The sequence below is a fragment of the Nerophis ophidion genome, linkage group LG13 (genome assembly GCF_033978795.1).
Source record: "Nerophis ophidion isolate RoL-2023_Sa linkage group LG13, RoL_Noph_v1.0, whole genome shotgun sequence".
NCBI lineage: Eukaryota > Metazoa > Chordata > Actinopteri > Syngnathiformes > Syngnathidae > Nerophis > Nerophis ophidion.
Genome location: NC_084623.1, coordinates 39,298,954 through 39,318,204, shown reverse-complemented (window position 1 = coordinate 39,318,204; position 19,251 = coordinate 39,298,954). Strand labels below are relative to the sequence as shown.

The following is a 19,251-nucleotide window of genomic DNA, read 5'->3' as shown; positions in this document are numbered from 1 at the left end:
GTAAAAGGAACATTTTTCATCTTACCGAATAGGCTGCATTAATGAATTGATTATTTGTAGAGTCTTTATCAGACAGGCAGGTCCTGTTATCTGGCTCACTTTCTATTCTTTCCCAGCTTTCTCTTGAAGACCCCTTCTTGCCTTCCCCTGTCTAAGTCTCCAGGATATGTTACTGGAAATACCTATATAACCATGCATTAAGAATGAAATGTATTACATGCAGTACTATATGATTGTTTTCATTATTTATCTGCTATGCACTTGAAGTGTGAACTGATGACCAAATAAAAAACATTGAATTGAATTGATATTACATTATTGTTGTGTAGTGAATATAACCGTGAATATCCAATTAGGCTTAGTGTAGCTGAGTCTACAGATTGCGACCATGGGATAGACTATGGTGAATGATGTGTATTGGTCGACTTAACAAAAAGACAACTCTATTTTATATGTAGACCTCGACTGACCTCAGTCAGGCAAGCATCCTCAACATAAAATTCCTGCGTCTCTCTTTTGGTTTAACTTAGTTTCTTAAAATATCCTCTAACAAGGACACTGTTCCACTTGATTCTCACTCGTAATAATTAATTGTACCAACAGAAAACTGCCATTGTGGACGGCTGCAACTAACTACTATTTTGAGAGTCAACTTATCATTTACTCTCTTAACGATTAGTTGACTCATCAGCTAATGACGTGTAAAGTACACCTATTCAGTGGCTCTGATTTAGCCACCAGCTTTTTATTTTAGCCAGAAATGTTTTTAGGAAACTGACAAAGTTGACTACTTCATTCAGAATTGTATATTTATCCGTTAAGGATGCTGCTCATTAAGTTGTTATAAAAAATATAAATATATTAAACTTTTGGCCATTTTTAGACAAGGACAGGCAAAGTGCCAATAAAAACAAAGTGTAAATAAAAGGACAGTCAAACTAGCAGCAATAAAAACTAACAAAACACCAAAGCTAACCAGTTTTCTCAAACGACAATAGCATTTTGTGATGATGATGCAGCTAGTTTAGTTTAGCTTTGCAACCTGTGGCTAAAATGAAAGTTCAAGCAATTGTTCCGAGAATTTCATTGCTATGTTGATAGCCAGCTAGCTAACAAGCCAGCTATCTCACCAAGGAAAATCAGAGACCGCATCGGCCAGATGTCTTCTTCTTTTTGTTTAATGGCGAGGCACTCAACGTTAAAGGTGCATTATCGCTACCTACTGTACTGGAGTGTGAAGCACAGTTCCCTCACTTCTCTCTTCCCTCACATACGTACATATATACCTTCCCTTACTAAATTATATTCCATAAACCCGTTGTCTCTTCTAAAAACTTCACAAAAATGTTCTGGTTGTTGCTTACCCATTTGAAAGTAACCTTCTGTCCATGTCAACTAACTTCCTCTCTCAGTTTTCTCAGTTCTCCACTGTATTTCCCCCAATGAATGATTACATGTTCCACTGACTCATATCAATGCAGTTGTCACTTAATCCTGTTGAGTGTTTGTTTGATAAGGTGCAATGTTTGATTACCACACTGTCATGAAAAGAAAGGTTAACTTTGACGTATTTAGGGTGAAATCTTACGATACTTTCAATGTTTTCACCTGCACTGTTGTTGCCAGTGGCGAGAGCCATTATTCTCCTTCTCTTGGTGCTGGCCAACTTTATGTTTCTGTCCAGAAAAATACAGGCTATGACGTTACCAACATTTTATCAGCGACAAATTTTATGGTAATTTTTTGGTGACAAATCGTTGCACCACTACCATTTTGTCAAAATACTAAAGAGCGAGAGAAAGAAAATCCATGGCTGGTATATAGCTCGCTTGTTTACGCAAGTGTCCATATTCAATGTTAGCAATCCAAATTAATGTTAAAACAACCAACCACAATATTGCATTGTCTTCCCTCTAAGCAAACCTCTTGCAGAGCCCACACTGCTGTGATTGGTCACACGCTTGAGGACTCCCATCCACTCCCATTCCTATTACCATGCCTGAATCTGATCTGAAGGAAGCGACTGGACTGACGGACGTTTCTCAAGCACCGCATAGCAATATAACTTTCGAAACAGGGGGAGGCGACAGGTCTGAAGCCTTTACGTGGGCATGTCCATATTAGTAAGTCGGCACACAATGACGTCAAATCAACCCCACTTTTAAAAAAAACAAAACACTAAGACACAACATGCACAGCGATCAAAAACTGCTTGCAGGGCTCGCTTTCCAAAGCGTGAACCTCACTATTTGACAATTTAACGCAAGTATCTGACATTGTAACATGAATAAGTTAAAAAAGAGGAATATTATAATCGTTCACTTTAACAAGAATGCACAGAGAGCAACAACAGGTCTACCGCTACAACTAACAAAAGGGAGAAGTTTGTTCCGAGGAAAGGAATAGTATTGTCAGTGGTTTAGAACTGCTTTGACTTAACCGCAACAAACGAGGAACACATCTCATTTTTGTTGCAAAATTTGTATAAACCCCACTGCAAAAAAAAAGCAGCAGCACAACACAATTATATACATCCAGTCAGATAGTAGAAATGTCACAAAAGGAAATAAAACCAATGCAACCAACAAATTCTGGCTAAAAGGCAACTTAATCATTTACCAAAGGCTCTAAGTATGATAAGAGTACGACAAATGAAGTCATGGAGCTTTTGGACATCACTATACATGCCTCAGTTCTGGCATTGTAGTAACTGGAGAATTCTTTGTTAATGTTTTGGAAAATGCAATGTTCAATTTGAATGTAAACAAGTACTTCCCCTTTCTAACAAAATGCATTTTTTTAAACAAAAGAAGAGTTTGCACTTCAACTACAGGATCGACAATTGGGTAACTTTTGACTAAAAATAAAAGTGAAACTTGTTTTGAAGTATCTACGTCAGGGGTCACCAACCTTTTTGAAACCAAGAGCTACTTCTTTGGTACTGATTAATGCGAAGGGCTACCAGTTTGATACACACGTAAATAAATAGCCAGAAATAGCCAAATTGCTCAATTTACCTTTAATAAATATATATATATATATATATATATATATATGTAAATGGATATTTCTGTCTGTCATTCCGTCGTACATTTTTTTTTCCTTTTACGGAAAGTTTTCTGTAGAGAATAAATGATGAAAAAAACACTTAATTGAACAGTTTAAAAGAGGAGAAAACAGGAAAAAAATTAAAAAATTCAATTTTGAAACAAAGTTTATCTTCAATTTCAACTCTTTAACATTCAAAATTCAACCGAAAAATAGAACAGAAAAAGTATGTAATTCGAATGTATTTGAAAAAATTTAAAAAAGAATTTAAGGAACATCGTTAGTAATTTTTCCTGATTAAGATTAATCTTGGAATTTTGATGACATGTTTTAAATAGGTTAAAATCCAATCTGCATTGTGTTAGAATATATAACAATTTGGACCAAGCTATATTCCTAACAAAGACAAATAATTATTTCTTTTAGATTTTCCAGAGCAAAAATTTTAAAATAAATTCAAAAGACTTTGAAATAAGATTTAAATTTGATTCTACGGATTTTCTAGATTTGCCAGAATATTTTTTTTTTATTTTAATCATAAGCTTGAAGAAATATTTCACAAATAGTCTTCTTTGAAAAAACAGAAACTAAAATGAAGAATTAAATTAAAATGTATTTTTTATTCTTTACAATAAAAACAAATAAATTTACTTGAACATTGATTAAAATTGTCAGGGAAGAAGAGGAAGGAATTTAAAAGGTAAAAAGGTATATGTGTTTAAAAATCCTAAAATATTTATTTTTCTCTAAAATTGTCTTTCTGAAAGTTATAAGAAGCAAAGTAAATAAATTAATGAATTTATTTAAACAAGTGAAGACTAAGTCTACAAATTTTTTTCTTGTATTTTCAAATAATATTTGAGTTTTGTCTCTCTTAGAATTAAAAATGTCGAGCAAAGCGAGACCAGCTTCCTAGTAGATGAATAACATTTAAAAAATAAAGCCAGCTCACTGGTAAGTACTGCTATTTGAGCTACTTTTAGAACAGGCCAGCAGGCGACTCATCTGGTCCTTACGGGCTACCTGGTGCCCGCGGGCACCGCATGTGTGTGCCCCTGATCTACGTCATCTATATTTATTGTTTTTACTTTAAAGAGTAGGAAGGACATCTGAAAAAATTAAAGTAGTTCGACTGATAGCAACTAGTTAGCCTGGCAGACATGCCATCAGTGATTATGATTATTTTTAACATTTATGGAAGCCACTCTTTGGCTGGCCAAATGAAACAACTTGGCGGGCTGAATTTGGACCGGAGGCCCCACTTTGGGCACCCTTGATTTAGAGTTTTATGATAAAATATAACTGAAATGGTTAACCACAGCTTGTACTGCCAGTGGACATAATTATGACTCAAAGAAGATCTTTATTTAAAGGAGCTCTACAAACATTTTCACTAACCCATAAAGGTCAGTTAGAGTCACCTAGATCAGTGGTCCCCAACCTTTTTGTATCCGCGGACCAGTCAACGCTTAATAATTTGTCCCGCGGCCCGGGGGTCCTTTTTTTTTTTTCTTTGTCATGAAAAAGGGACGTTTTTGTCATGAAAAGAGGAGGTTTTTTTGTGGTTGGTGTACCAATTGTAAGTGTATATTGTGTTTTTTATGTTGATTTAATAAAAAAAAAAATTTATTTATTTTTTTAATAAAAATTAATAACAAATTATTCTGTGGCCCGGTACCAATCGGGCCTCGGCCCACCGGGCCGCGGTCCGGTGGTTGGGGACCATGATCTAGGTGATGCAACATCCTGTTTACAGCCATTACTCCTTAACTTTACAATAAAAAGTTTCGGTTGTACCACCCTGACATTTGACAAAACACAAACTGCAAGTTTTTCAGTTTTCTTAACAGCTTAAAGCAGGGGTCGGGAACCTTTTTGGCTGAGAGAGCCATGAAAGCCCAATATTTTAAAATGTATTTCCGTGAGAGCCACATAGTATTTTTTAACACTGTATACAACGAAATGTGTGCATTTTTAAGTAAGACCAACGTTTTTAGAGCAAAATAAGTCTCTTATTCTTTTTAATAACATTGTTATTCTGAAGTTAACCAATAATAAGTAAAATACTTCTTACCATTAATGAACAGGTGCAGAAGAAAACAGATGGATGGATTAAGATGAATGAGAATATTTTATATTCTTAACGTTATTTTTAACACTGATTACCAATGGAATAATTCATTACTTATCGTGTTAAGCAATGTCAGCTAATATTTATCTGAGAGCCAGATGCAGACATCAAAAAGAGCCACATCTGGCTCTAGAGCCATAGGTTCCCTACCCCTAGCTTAAAGTGATTGGTATTTTGTCCAGTGAGTTGTCTAAAAACTTTCAAAGCTATAAATATACCATAGTATTTACATAACAATAAACATTTTAAGTTAATCTTTTATCAAGATACATTTTTCAAAAGTCAATGTTTATTTTTTTAGACAGGTTTTCCACCTGACATATAGGGCGTTCAAGCTGCCAAAACATAGAAATATATATTACGTTAATGCAGTGAAATATTATTCAGAAATTCTGCACATGATGAGGGCAGTAATGACACAGAATGATTATCAATGTCATTTCAGTTGTGAAAAAGTTTTAATCAGTAACATTTTTCTCATTAAAACCCGCTAATGGGCTAGATCTTAGTTGGGGTAAATGGGTGTCTTATTGGCTGATGTCTTCCCGATTGAATCCGTTTGCCTTACCAGCATTCTCTAAATTTAACCCCAAGGGGGAGCTAGTAAGTGATTCCGTTCAACAAATCTGATCAATCCATCATCAACGTTTATTTATATAGCCCTGAATCACGATTTCCTCAAATGGCTGCACAAGCCACAACGACTTTTTCGGCTCAGATCCCACATCAGGGCAAGAAAAAAACTCAACCCAAAGGGAAACAATGAGAAAACCTTGGAGGCGACCGGTGCAATGGATGTAGAGTGGATCTAGTTATCCAGTTTCTGATCAGTTTCCAAATATAAAGATTGCCCTTAAAGCAGATTTGTTAATTTAAAAAATCCATTGGCAAACGTTGGGGTTATGTTTTAAATTCCACATTAAAACAAGGCTTGTTTTAAACGCATGGTTGCTGTTTTATATTGTGTTAAATTATAACTGTTAAATTATACAGAGGAATTAAAAATATCTTCCAGAATATTCCCCAAACTAAACAGTACAGCAGGGTTTATATACTTTTTCAGGAATGATTTTCCAGGACTTCTCCAAAAGCTTTTACTAAATTACTATTAGGGCCAGACAATTAATCAAATTTTGATTTCGATTATGGCTAAAAGCAATCATAAAAATAGACAAAACCCAAATCCAGTGAAGTTTGCACGTTTTGTAATTCGTAAATAAAAACAGTGCTTTGCAAATCTTTTTCAGTTGAATAGACTGCAAAGACAAAATATTTAATGTTCGAACAGAGTAACTATTTTTTTTTTTCTTCCAAAAAATCATTAACTTAGAATTTAATGGCAGCAACACATTGCAAAAAAGTTGTCCCAAGGCATTTTTACCAGTGTGTTACATGGCTTTTCCTTTTAACAACACTCAGTTAACTTTTGGGAACTGAGGAGACCAATTTTTGAAGCTTTTCAGGTGCAATTCTTTCACATTCTTGCTTGATGTACAGCTTAAAGTGTTCAACAATCTGGGGTCTCCTTTGTATTTTAGGCTTCATATTGCACCACACATTTTCAATGGGAGACAGGTCTGGATTACAGGCAGGCTAGTCTAGTACCAGCACTCTTTTACTATAAAGCCACGCTGTTGTAACGTGTGGCTTGGCATTGTCTTGCTGAAAAAAGCAGGGGCGACCATAACGTTGCTTGGATGGCAACATATGTTGCTCCAAAACCTGTATGCACCTTTCAGCATTAATGGTTCCTTCACAGATGTGTAAGTAACCCATACCTTGGGCACTAATACACCCCTATACCCTCACAGATGCTGGCTTTTGAACTTTGCACCTATAACAATCCGGATGGTTCTTTTCGGCTTTGTTTCGGAGGACACGACTTCCAAAGTTTCCAAAAACAATTTGAAATGTGGACTCGTCCGACCACGGAACATTTTTCCACTTTGCATCAGTCCATCTTAGATGAGCTCGGGCCCAGCGAAGCAGGTGGCGTTTCTAGGCGTTGTTGATAAATGGCTTTCGCTTTGCATAGTACAGTTTTAACTTGCACTTACAGATGTAACGACCAACTGCAGTTACTGACAGTGGTTTTCTGAAGTGTTCTTGAGCCGACGTGGTGATATCCTTTACACACTTATGTTGTTTTTTGATGCAGCAGCGCCTGAGGGATCGAAGGTCACGGGCATTCAATGTTGGTTTTCATCCTTGCTGCTTACGTGCAGTGATTTCACCAGATTATGTCAACTTTTTGATGACATTACAGATTGTAGATGGTAAAATTCCGAAATTCCTTGCAATAGCTCCTTGAGAAATGTTGTTCTTAAACGCATTTGTTCACAAAATGGTGACCCTCACCCCATCCCTGTTTTTGAAAGACTGAGCATTTCATGGAAGCTGCTTTTATACCCAATCATAACACCCACCTGTTATCAATTAGCCTGTTCACCTGTGGGATGGTCCAAATAACTGTTTGATGAGCATTCCTCAACTTTCTCAGTCTTTTTTGCCACTTGTGCCCGCTTTTTTGTAACATGTTGCAGGCATCATAATTCCAAATGAGCTAATATTTGCAAAAAATAAAGTTTTCCAGTTCGAACCTTAAGTATCTTGTCTTTCCAGTCCATTCAATTGAATATAGGTTGAAAAGGATTTGTGAATCATTGTATTCTTTTTTTATTTACGATTTATACAACGTGCCAACTTCACTGATTTTGGGTTTTGTATTATTCGAAAAATCAAAAACAAATAATGGGCCACAAAATGTGCAAGTAAATTGCGGTGCTTGAGATGGTAAAACAGATGAGGAGCAAATGAGTGTAAAAAAAAAAGCATACATCTACTGGAGGTTTGGAATGTCACCATGATTGCTACATTTATTTGACACTGCGCTAATATGCTTAAACAATGATCAATAAAATCAACAAAAAAAGTAAGACCATATGATTACTGCAACATGTAACTACGGATGGAATCACAGAATAGACCAATAAAACAAAATACGCTGTTAAATGCAGAATATTAAGGAAATTGACAAAAATTGACGCCATCAATCACACATTACTTTTACACAAAATGCATAAGTATGGTGTCAGAGGTCTTGCTCATGATTGGTTGAAAAGTCATCTTGATGGCAGAGAACAGTATGTGCATATGAACAATGTAAATTCAGATACAAATATTATATAACACTTGGAGAACCCCAAGGTTCTGTACTGGGACCAAAACTTTTTATCTTGTATCCATCCATCCATCCATCCATTTTCTACCGCTTATTCCCTTTCGGGGTCGCGGGGGGCGCTGGCGCCTATCTCAGCTACAATCGGGCGGAAGGCGGGGTACACCCTGGACAAGTCGCCACCTCATCGCAGAGCCAACACAGATAGACAGACAACACTCACACTCACATTCACACACTAGGGCCAATTTAGTGTTGCCAATCAACCTATCCCCAGGTGCATGTCTTTGGAAGTGGGAGGAAGCCGGAGTACCCGGAGGGAACCCACGCATTCACGGGGAGAACATGCAAACTCCACACAGAAAGATCCCGAGCCTGGATTTGAACCCAGGACTGCAGGACCTTCGTATTGTGAGGCAGACGCACTAACCCCTCTCCCACCGTGAAGCCCTTATATTAACGCTAAAATCTTAAAAAATAAAAAATAAACCATATTCTCTCTGCGGATGATACAAGCCTGTACTATTCTGGGCAAGACCTTGGTCAGCTCCAAGAGACTCTAGGGAGTGAACCCCAGATTCTAAAGCAATGGTTTGATGCTAATAAACTATCGATCAACTTAAATAAAACAAAATATATAATTTTTGAAAATAAGAAAATTGACATAGTGTGTCACATAAGAATTAATGACTTGGAAATAGGAAGGGTGTATTCAACAACATTTTATCTACAGTGGGGCAAAAAAGTATCTAGTCAGCCACCGATTGTGCAAGTTCTCCCACTTAAAATGATGACAGAGGTCTGTAATTTTCATCATAGGTACACTTCAACTGTGAGAGACAGAATGTGAAAAAAAAATCCAGGAATTCACCTTGTAGGAATTTTAAAGAATTTATTTGTAAATTATGGTGGAAAATAAGTATTTGGTCAACCATTCAAAGCTCTCACTGATGGAAGGAGGTTTTGGCCCAAAATCTCACAATACATGGCCCCATTCATTCTTTCCTTAACACGGATCAATCGTCCTGTCCCCTTAGCAGAAAAACAGCCTCAAAGCATGATGTTTCCACGCCCATGGTGTGGTGTGGTGTTCTTGGGATGTAACTCAGTATTCTTCTTCCTCCAAACACCACGAGTTGAGTTTATACCAAAAAGTTCTATTTTGTTTTCATCTGACCACATGACATTCTCCCAATCCTCTGCTGTATCATCCATGTGCTCTCTGGCAAACTTCAGACAGGCCTGGACATGCACTGGCTTAAGCAGGGGGAAACGTCTGTCACTGCAGGATTTGATTCCCTGTCGGCGTAGTGTGTTACTGATGGTAACCTTTGTTACTTTGGTCCCAGGTCTCTGCAGGTCATTCACCAGGTCCCCCCGTGTGGTTCTGGGATTTTTGCTCACCGTTCTCATGATCATTTTGACCCCATGGGATGAGATCTTGCGTGGAGCCCCAGATCGAGGGAGATTATCATTGGATAATTGCTCCCACAGTTGATTTTTTCACACCAAGCTGCTTGCCTATTGTAAGTTCACTCTTCCCAGTCTGGTGCAGGTCTACAATTCTTTTCCTGATGTCCTTCGACAGCTCTTTGGTCTTGGCCATAGTGGAGTGTTTGACTGTTTGAGGCTGTGGACAGGTGTCTTTTATACAGATAGCGAGTTCAAACAAGTGCCATTAATACAGGTAGCAAGTGGAGGACAGAAGAGCTTCTTAAAGAAGAAGTTACAGGTCTGTGAGAGCCAGAGATCTTCCTAGTTTGAAGTGACCAAATACTTATTTTCCACCATAATTTACAAATAAATTATTTAAAATTCCTACAATGTGAATTCTTGGATTTTTTTTTACATTCTATCTCTCACAGTTGAAGTGTACCTATGATGAAAATTACAGACCTCTGTCATCATTTTAAGTGGGAGAACTTGCACAATCGATCGCTGACTAAATACTTTTTTGCCCCACTGCTTGTTATATAAAATTAAAAACATTAAATTAAAAATGTTAAAACTTTTTGACCTCAACACTGCTATTGTGACATATAAAGCTCATAACCTACCGCATGCTTCCTTGTTTGCAGGAGAGGTTCAAACCCAGGAGGGGTCCCTACAACCATAGAGGTTCATCTGCCTTCCAGAAAGCAAACATTAGAACTTGTTAAAAAAGTAGATGTGTTTCTGTCAGGGGGGGTCATCTCTGAAACAGTTTGGAAGATGCCCTCAAATGTTCCATTTACATTCACACATTTTAAAAATAACCTTTAAAACCAATGTCTTAGAAAAATATATTGCTCTAGAATCAACACCAGCAGGTAATACTATGATCAATGTCAATTACAAAACTAAAAGTGGGACATAAATAAAAATGGAAGTATAAATGTTTGTATGTTTTATATTATTGGTACAAATGTTTAACAAACACGTGTACAGGGATAATTCTGTTCGTCTATGTCTTTAGTGTGTATACTTTTGAACAGTGTTTATGCTGTGTACAAGATATATTTGTAAAATGTTGTGTAAAGGAAATTTCGAACTTCTATGAAGCTCAAGATCAGAGTGTCAAAGATCAAGATCACAGATCAAGATGTGTCTTGGTTTTGCAACATCTTGTATTTGAGATTGTTAATAGGGTTAGACAAAATAAGTGCTCAACTTTAGACTAAAACCATTCGGTCTGTAAAATTGTCAATTTATGAATTCATATATCTAAAACGGTTTATTTATTTGGTTAACCACTGCCTGAAGAAATAATACACTTAAACTTGTTATGGTTTGTCACTAATTTATATCAGTTGTTCTTTTTTAAACTGTGATTAAAGTTGAGGGACAATAAATACATTTTTTTTTTTCAAATTAATGAGTAATTGTGTTAATCATGATTAGAATACTAATCAAAATCATCATTAGTATTATTTTTGCCATAATCATCTAGCCCTAATGACTGTGACCAAAATAAATTATTTTTTTCACAATGGAACCACTGAAAACTAGGCACACTTGTTCTCACCACAGATACATTTGACTGCAATCTAGCTGTGTGGGAAGCATTGTGAAAAAGGTGGCTCGGAGTCCTGTCCTGTCCTTGAAATAGCATGAATTCACACGTTTTAGGACTTTCAGGACTTCTTTCTCTGCAGAAACGTCCATGGTTGTCTGCTTTGTTGCTGTGAAAACTAGTAGTGTGGCTGGCTATCCTCACAGCATCACTCACCTATGACTATTGCGCTACTAGCAACTGTGGCTGCTGTTTTATGATTTTTCCCCTTCAAGTGGCTACTGTGCACTGCCTCGCCCATATTTGAAATGTCAAATGTTTTACAGCAGTTTGTATTTAGAATTTCTTGGGTCAGTCTTTTGCCAGCCGCAATTTGTATTTATCCTTAAAAAGCCCTGTATTATTGAAGCTTCATTTCGCTAAGTCGCTTCCATGACTTTTCCAGGCAGTACACTTACTGCAATAAAAGATGTCCTGAAAGCCTAACAAGCAACCACTGATGTTGACCTGAGTAATTCTAACACAAAATAGTGTCCATTTACGTATGACCTGTTTTAAGCAGCTCAATACAAAACGGTTATCCCAAAAGTAAAATAGTTGCAGATTCTTCACAGTTAAAAGGCAAAAATCTAACGGCGAAAAAGTGTCCAATGTTGCATTAGGGAAAAACCTACATTTGTAGTTCAGTACTCTGGTTTGGATGAAAAATCCTTTGTGTACACATTTGTTCAATTGGCGTTCACTCTGAGCTTAGGAGTAAAAAGAAAAGAAAGGACATTATTGGCTGCTTCCGTGGCACAGTAAGTGTTGTGTTGTTCACAGCCATGAGCTTTAGAAAGAAATAATTTTTTCATGACAAAATCTTGGTTCTACGTTACCCCCTATTTGCTAACACGTGTGTTATACGTCACTGAAAAGCTTATTTTGCTGAGATTCGGATGACATAGAACAATTCAGAATATCATTATAACTTCATATTCAGTGAACACTCACATTAGACCAGTTTGCGATGATAAACATGAAATCAACATACCTTAAAGGGGGACTGCACTTTTTTAAAATTTTGCCTATCGTTCACAATCATAGGAGACAAGAACATACGCCTTTTTTTTATTTGTAAAGATGATAAAAAAACTGTTTGGAAGATGTGGCAAATGGGAGTCACCGTTGTATGTATAACCACAGAATGATTGATGTGTACATTAGAGGTATATAAACAACTAACACACCCCTGTGCTAATACACAAATGGATATAAGGCTTTGTTTACACTGCCTGCCAATTCAATTCTTTGCTTATATGCGACCTGTATTGAGATTTTTCATGTCAGTGTGAACAGTCCATTTAGAATGTTTTAATATCCGACCCAGCCCACTTTCATATGTGGAAACAAATCTGAAATAAATGAGATGCGTCCTCAATGTAATGCTCACGCGCTTCTGTCGCATTCATCCAACCAGAACGCCGTCAAAAAGCAATTAGCGTCATATTTATTTGACAACGGAGCAGAAAACAGGTGCTCTCTATCACGTAAAACCAAAACACATGTCCTCTTCCTTCTGATTCTTCTACGCACAATAATTCGGTTCATAAAATATTGATTTTGATTGCACAAAATCTTTGAAATTGCAACAAATGCGCCAGTACTGAGACCGGCTAGTGCTGAAGCCATTTTTACTTATGTAAAAACTGTAGTGCGTGCAACGTCAAAATGTCATGTCCGCATGCGGGTCAGATTGCATTCACATTAGAAATCAATTTTTTTTTGTAGTGTTAACAGCCACTAAAAAAATCAGATTCGACAAAAAAATCTGAATAGAACATCTGACCCTGCAATTTGAATGTCGCCTAAAAGCATTGGTGCAAAAAAAAACACATTAATTTATCGACATGTTAGCCAGGTATATTAAAGGCCTACTGAAACCCACTACGACCCACCACACAGTCTGATAGTTTATATATCAATGATGAAATATTAACATTGCAACACATGCCAATACGGCATTTTTAGTTTACTAAATAGCAATTTTAAATTTCCCGGGAGTTTCGTCTTGGAAACGTCGTGTAATGATGACGGGTACGCAAGACGTCACGGGCCGTTAGAAAATATGAGCTCTGCACACACACACACACAGCTAAAAGTCATCTGCTTTAATCGCATAATTACACAGTATTTTGGACATCTGTGTTGCTGAATCTTTTGCAATTTGTTCAATTAATATTGGAGAAGTCAAAGTAGAAAGATGGAGTTGGGAAGCTTTAGCCTTTAGCCACACAAACACACGGTGATTCCTTGTTTAAAATTCCCGGAGGTGAAACTTTACTATGGATCAGAGCGCGGTCAAGAGAACATGAATCCCAACCGAATGTCAACCAGCAGGTTTTGGTGAGAAAATTGTGGTAAAAATTCGCTTCTTACCGGAGATCAGCTGAGCTTGTGCCGTTCATAGCTGCCATCGACTCCCCTGAGACACTGGCGTCAAGACACCCGGCCGTGGACACACACCTCCGACTATCAGGTACTGTTAAACTCACTAAAACACTAGCAACACAATAGAAAGATAAGGGATTTCCCACAATTAACCTAGTAAATGTGTCTAAAAACATCTGAATCTGTCTCAATGCAATCGCGTTTTTTTTTTTTTTTTCTAGTCCATCGCTATCAATATCCTCAAACACATATCTTTCATCCTCGCTCAAATTAATGGGGAAATTGTCGTTTTCTCGGTCCGAATAGCACTTTTTGTTGGAGGCTCCCATTAAAAACAATGTGAATATGTGAGGAGCCATCAACATGTGACGTCATCGTCTGCGACTTCCGGTAAAGGCAGGGCTTTTTTGTCAGCACCAAAAGTTGCAAACTTTATCGTGGATGTTCTCTACTAAATCCTTTCAGCAAAAATATGGCAATATCGCGAAATGATCAGGTATGACACATAGAATGGACCTGCTATCCCCGTTTAAATAGGAAAATCTCATTTCAGTAGGCCTTTAAACTCTCGTACAAGGCAGCTGAAGAGGCCGGTTTTAAATCGCAATTTGAAGCAACAGCAGGTTTTCCTAATGTAACCAGAGCTACCGACTGCACAAATTACTTGCCATGATATGACAAATTTGTATACTTCAACAGGAACATTTTTTATTCGTACAGATCATATGTAATACGCAATTGTAATTAAACAACATTGTAGCGATGTAGCCTGGGTTCAAAGCATGATGATCATATGTTAAGTCACAGCATGGTTGGGAACAGACTTCAAGCTGGCATTCTACGGGATTTGTGGCTTTGTCGTGAGTACATTTATTTATGTAATTGTCCCATTATTAATTCCTGTGATGCCCATTAAGCATACTGTAGGTTTCCCCCAAATTGTACATCCCGTTTTTACGGCATCATTATGAGTCAGTGGTTAAAATGAGTGATTTTATTGTTTTGTATCCTGGTTAAACTATATACTTCTAAAGATCTTTCAAACAAGCCCCTGACTGTCTCTTTGTACAAAGTATATGTTACAATCTCTTGCATAAAGTGGGAAATACTAAGCCACACCTCTTCCCCGGCCCACTGCTGTACTAACTTGCAACAATAGAGGAATATAGTACCTTTTTTCACTCCAGTAAGGAGCACCTTCAAATCATTGTCGGTGAAATCCTTCTTTTTTGTCATCTTGCTCATTATCTTTGTGCTTTCAGACTGTATATGATTTGCCACTCCAACGTGTGTGCTCAATTTCATGGTGATTGGAATGTAAAAAAAGAAATGTGGTTGGATTTAAACGCATGCACACTTTAATACATCTGAATTTGTTTGTTCTTATGTGTTTTCTGGATTTGTGTGCACATTATTTTTTAGTAGGATTTCCACGCAAGTCTTATTTATACATGAGACCCCTGATCCTCATTTTAGAAAAATACATGTGACATTTAAATTCCTGTAGTTTCATTGGAATATTCCAACCAGGGATTGACATATTTTGTCATAGTGACGTGCCGATCGATCGGAACATACTTAAGTATCATTGTCAAATTTGAAATGGGATCAACGACATTTTGAAACTATGGTTTATGGGTGTAAATCTAACAAACAATTCTTACATTAAAAAATGATTATCGTAATATATTTTTTGGAACACAAATTACAAAATAAAACCTCCTGACACGTGACCTTGCGCAAACATGGCCCCAAAAACTTATTTTGAAAAAAATAAATTAAAAAAAGTATATATATATATATATCTATATATATATATATATATATATATATATATATATTAAGGCTGGGCGATATATTGATATACTCGATATATCACGGGTTTGTCTGTGTGCGATATAGAAAATTACTATATCCTGATATTCGAGTATACGTTCTCATGTAGTTACTTTTAGCTGCTGGCATTACACTTCAGGCTTTTATCACCCTTTCCTGTCTCTCCTTCTCACAGAAAAGCGCACATTTTTACATACGTCACATACTGTCGTGTCATACGACCTCGCATGAGAGGTAGCAGCATGGGTAACATTACTTGTGATGCTAGCGGAGTGGTGCGAGTGGTAATATGAGAGAAAGAAGGTGTCAATCTAGTAACAAATGAAAGAAGAATTAATTCCCAAGAAAAAGAGCACGGGGTCTATCATCTGGCGGTGGTTCGGCTTCAAGCGGTAAGATGAAGAACAAGTGTGCGGCAATGGCGTTAGAGTAACACCTACTGCTAATTTGTAGCATCATTTGAAAAGTCCCCCGCTAGAGAATGAAGAGCGCTTGAAACGGCATGTCAACATCTCCGTTTGGTGCCATACCCACAAAATGCCGAAGCAACCATTTCCAGATCGTATGAAAAAAATTGTCAACAACATAATTTAATAACGTCCGTAGTAACCTACCACATAGCAAAGGACATACACTATTTGATTTCCTGTTACGCAGCTAATTTTTATTTGACAGTTATTGAAATATCTTGTGTGACATCATGCACAAAAGTACACTCTGTTTTAAACTATTGTAGTTGCGTTCTGTACAAAAAGCGCACTTTAATTTAGTGTTGTTTTGATATGTCATCTTAGTGACATAATGCACAAAAGTTCACTAACAGCTTTTTTTTTTAAATGTCTCTGACAATCTTGCACTTTCTGTTTTGAACTGACTTGAATGTTTGTGCCACTGCTTAATAACTGTTTAATAAATATAGTTTTATATTTATATACATATATATATATATATATATATATATATATATATATATATATATACACACACACACACACACACACACATATACACACAAATATATACATATACACACATATACATATATATGCATATATAAGCATATTTATGTATATCATATATATGCATATATATGTATATGCATATATAAGCATATTTATGTATATGTGTGTATATATATATTATATATATATATATATATATACATATATATATATATATATAATTGATTCAAAATCAGCATGAATTAGAATCGCAATTTTAATGTGAATCAATTTTTTTCAGCACCCCTATTATGGCCCCAATCTTTATTTCCAGGCCATTCCTTCAAATAGTTATTTAAAAGCTCGTGTTTCTGAAAGAAATATGTACAGCTCATGTACATGGGCTACCAAAGAAAATCTTTCTTTTAAGTGTATTCAAACTCCTATTACTGAGTACCAGTAGACACATTCTGACTTCTAGGGAAAAACATTTAGGTTAAGGTTTTAAAAGAACCTCCAGCCATACCTCTCATCCAAATAGTTCAACATTGACTTTGTATGACTTGTTTGTGTGTTTCAGCCACACAAAAAACATCCCAGAATGAGAAGGGGTTAAAAAGCACCTGCACTTCTTTTTTTTAATCAGATATTTCTTAAACAAACTGTTTTGTGAAACAATCCATCTGGCATTTGGGGCGTATAGGCTTCCAGCCTTCAGTAAAATAAATAAACATCATCAGAACTGAAATGACGCTTCAGATGAATTTTTTTAACTTAATGTAACTTCTTGTGCTCCCTTCCTATAGTAGCAGAAAAGCTGACAAGTTAATAAACGTTTCACATCCCCTTTTCTTTTTTTTTTTTTTTGCCCTACCAACTGTCAAGAACATGCACAGTATCACACACAGCTGGGAAAACAGTGGTGTCATCCATACTTATCCGAGTATGTCCATATTTATATGGATGGCACATATTCGTTTTGTAAAGCCCACATATAATCTCAAGTAAACTGATGAACGATTGATCAGAAGGATACCAGAATTTGAAAGGAGCATGAGGACAATTCCTGGTAATGATCAGATTACCCAATTTCCTTGAATTCCCGCTGGGGCGCTAATTAATTTAAAACCTCTTCTCACTCCTGCGCTTACCAAAGGCATGCGGTAAAAGTAAGCATGCGCTAATTATTTAAAACCTCTTCTCACTCCGGCACTTACCAAAGGCATGCAGTAAAAATTTGAGTGTGATGTAAGCTTGCTCTTAATCTTCTTGCCCTTTATGCAATTTCAAATTACCGGTGTTGAAATCAGCCTCCTCCATTTTGAAAATGATGACAGGGGAAGTTTTACTCGTGACGTCACGAGTTTGACCCGGCGGTAATACTATAAGCATGCGCTAATTATTTTGCGAAGCGAGTTTGACCCGGCAGTAATTCAAGGCAGGCGCATACTAAATGCCCTGCGGTAATTCAAGGAAATACGGTAAGCACGGTGGGACGGGGTTAGAACGGGAGTTAGTTCTTGCGCCTCACAATAAAAAAGGTTCTAGGTTCGATCCTGGGCTCGGGATCTTTCTGTGTGGAGTTTGCATGTTCTCCTCCGTTATAGCGTGGGTTTCCTTCTTCCCACCTCCAAAAAAATAAGCACCTGGTGGATAGATTGAATCGCAACACTAAAATTGTCCCTTGAGTGTGAATGCTGTCTATCTGTGTTGGCCCTGCCATAAGGTGGCGACTTGTTCGGTGGTGTATCCCGCCCTTCCGCCCAAATCCCAAAAGGGACGAGCGGTATAAAAATGAATGGATGGAGTGGATTAGGACCACAATCAGATTATTAGAGTGTCATCCGGCAAATAAAACAAACGTGAGTTCAATCAGAAGAAAATGGTTCATAAAGTAGACTTTAACTATCATAAAAACAACAAAATACAAATAATCAGTGTGCAGTACTTGACTTCCTCTGAGGTCATAGGGTCTTTTTGTTGTTTGTGTGAAATATCATTCAGACGTTCAGCACACAAACACTTAAAAGCACCGCAGACATATTTCACTAGATCTGATATTACAAGTTCCCAATCTGACAGACGCGTATCACAACTCACATGTGCAGCATGCTTACAAAATACTCACATATAGAAGTATTTAAAGTGTCTGATTTTGATTGACAGGCTGCCAAGTCAGTTAATGAGCAGAGTTTGACGTGACTTCAACTGAGAGCCGCTATAAAGTGCAGGCTTACCTTTAAAAGGGTTGACGGTGTTCTTGTCGAAGAAACTTCAGAAATGAGACGATAGGAGTAGTTTAAGGCACGTAAAGTCTCAGTGGGTGACGCTTGACATATCTTCTGGCTCAGGTGGGCGCTCAGCGAGGCGGACTAGTTTCCTGTTTGTGCCCGGAGATGAAGCGCCGCCGCAGCCACTGATTCTGTCTTTCTCCGCCCTCTACTTCCGTCAAGCTAGCGAGCTCGTCGACTACTTGCATTTCCGCTTCCTGTGGTTTAAAAAATAAACGTCTGTCCAACGGCTTTTATTTTTTTGATTTTTTTTTGTAAACGTGTCTTAAAGGCCTACTGAAATGAGATTTTCTTATTTAAAAACGGATAGCAGGTCCATTCTATGTGTCATACTTGATCATTTCGCGATATTGCCATATTTTTGCTGAAAGGATTTAGTAGAGAACATCCACGATAAATTTCGC

At 37.1% G+C, this 19,251-nt stretch overlaps 1 protein-coding gene across 5 annotated transcripts in view; it reads right to left on the bottom strand.

Annotated features, from left to right (window-relative positions):
* Window positions 1-19,005, bottom strand: part of pik3cb (phosphatidylinositol-4,5-bisphosphate 3-kinase, catalytic subunit beta) — a 151,175-nt gene extending 132,170 nt beyond the window's left edge. For 3 of the 5 annotated variants that reach the window (XM_061918881.1, XM_061918883.1, XM_061918882.1), the window contains exon 1: window positions 18,794-19,004. The gene's annotated coding sequence lies outside the window, so the exon portion shown is untranslated. Of the gene's footprint in view, window positions 1-18,793 lie in introns of all 5 variants that reach the window. The other 2 variants (XR_009809296.1, XR_009809297.1) reach the window with 1 other exon arrangement.
* Window positions 19,006-19,251: the final 246 nt, after the last annotated feature.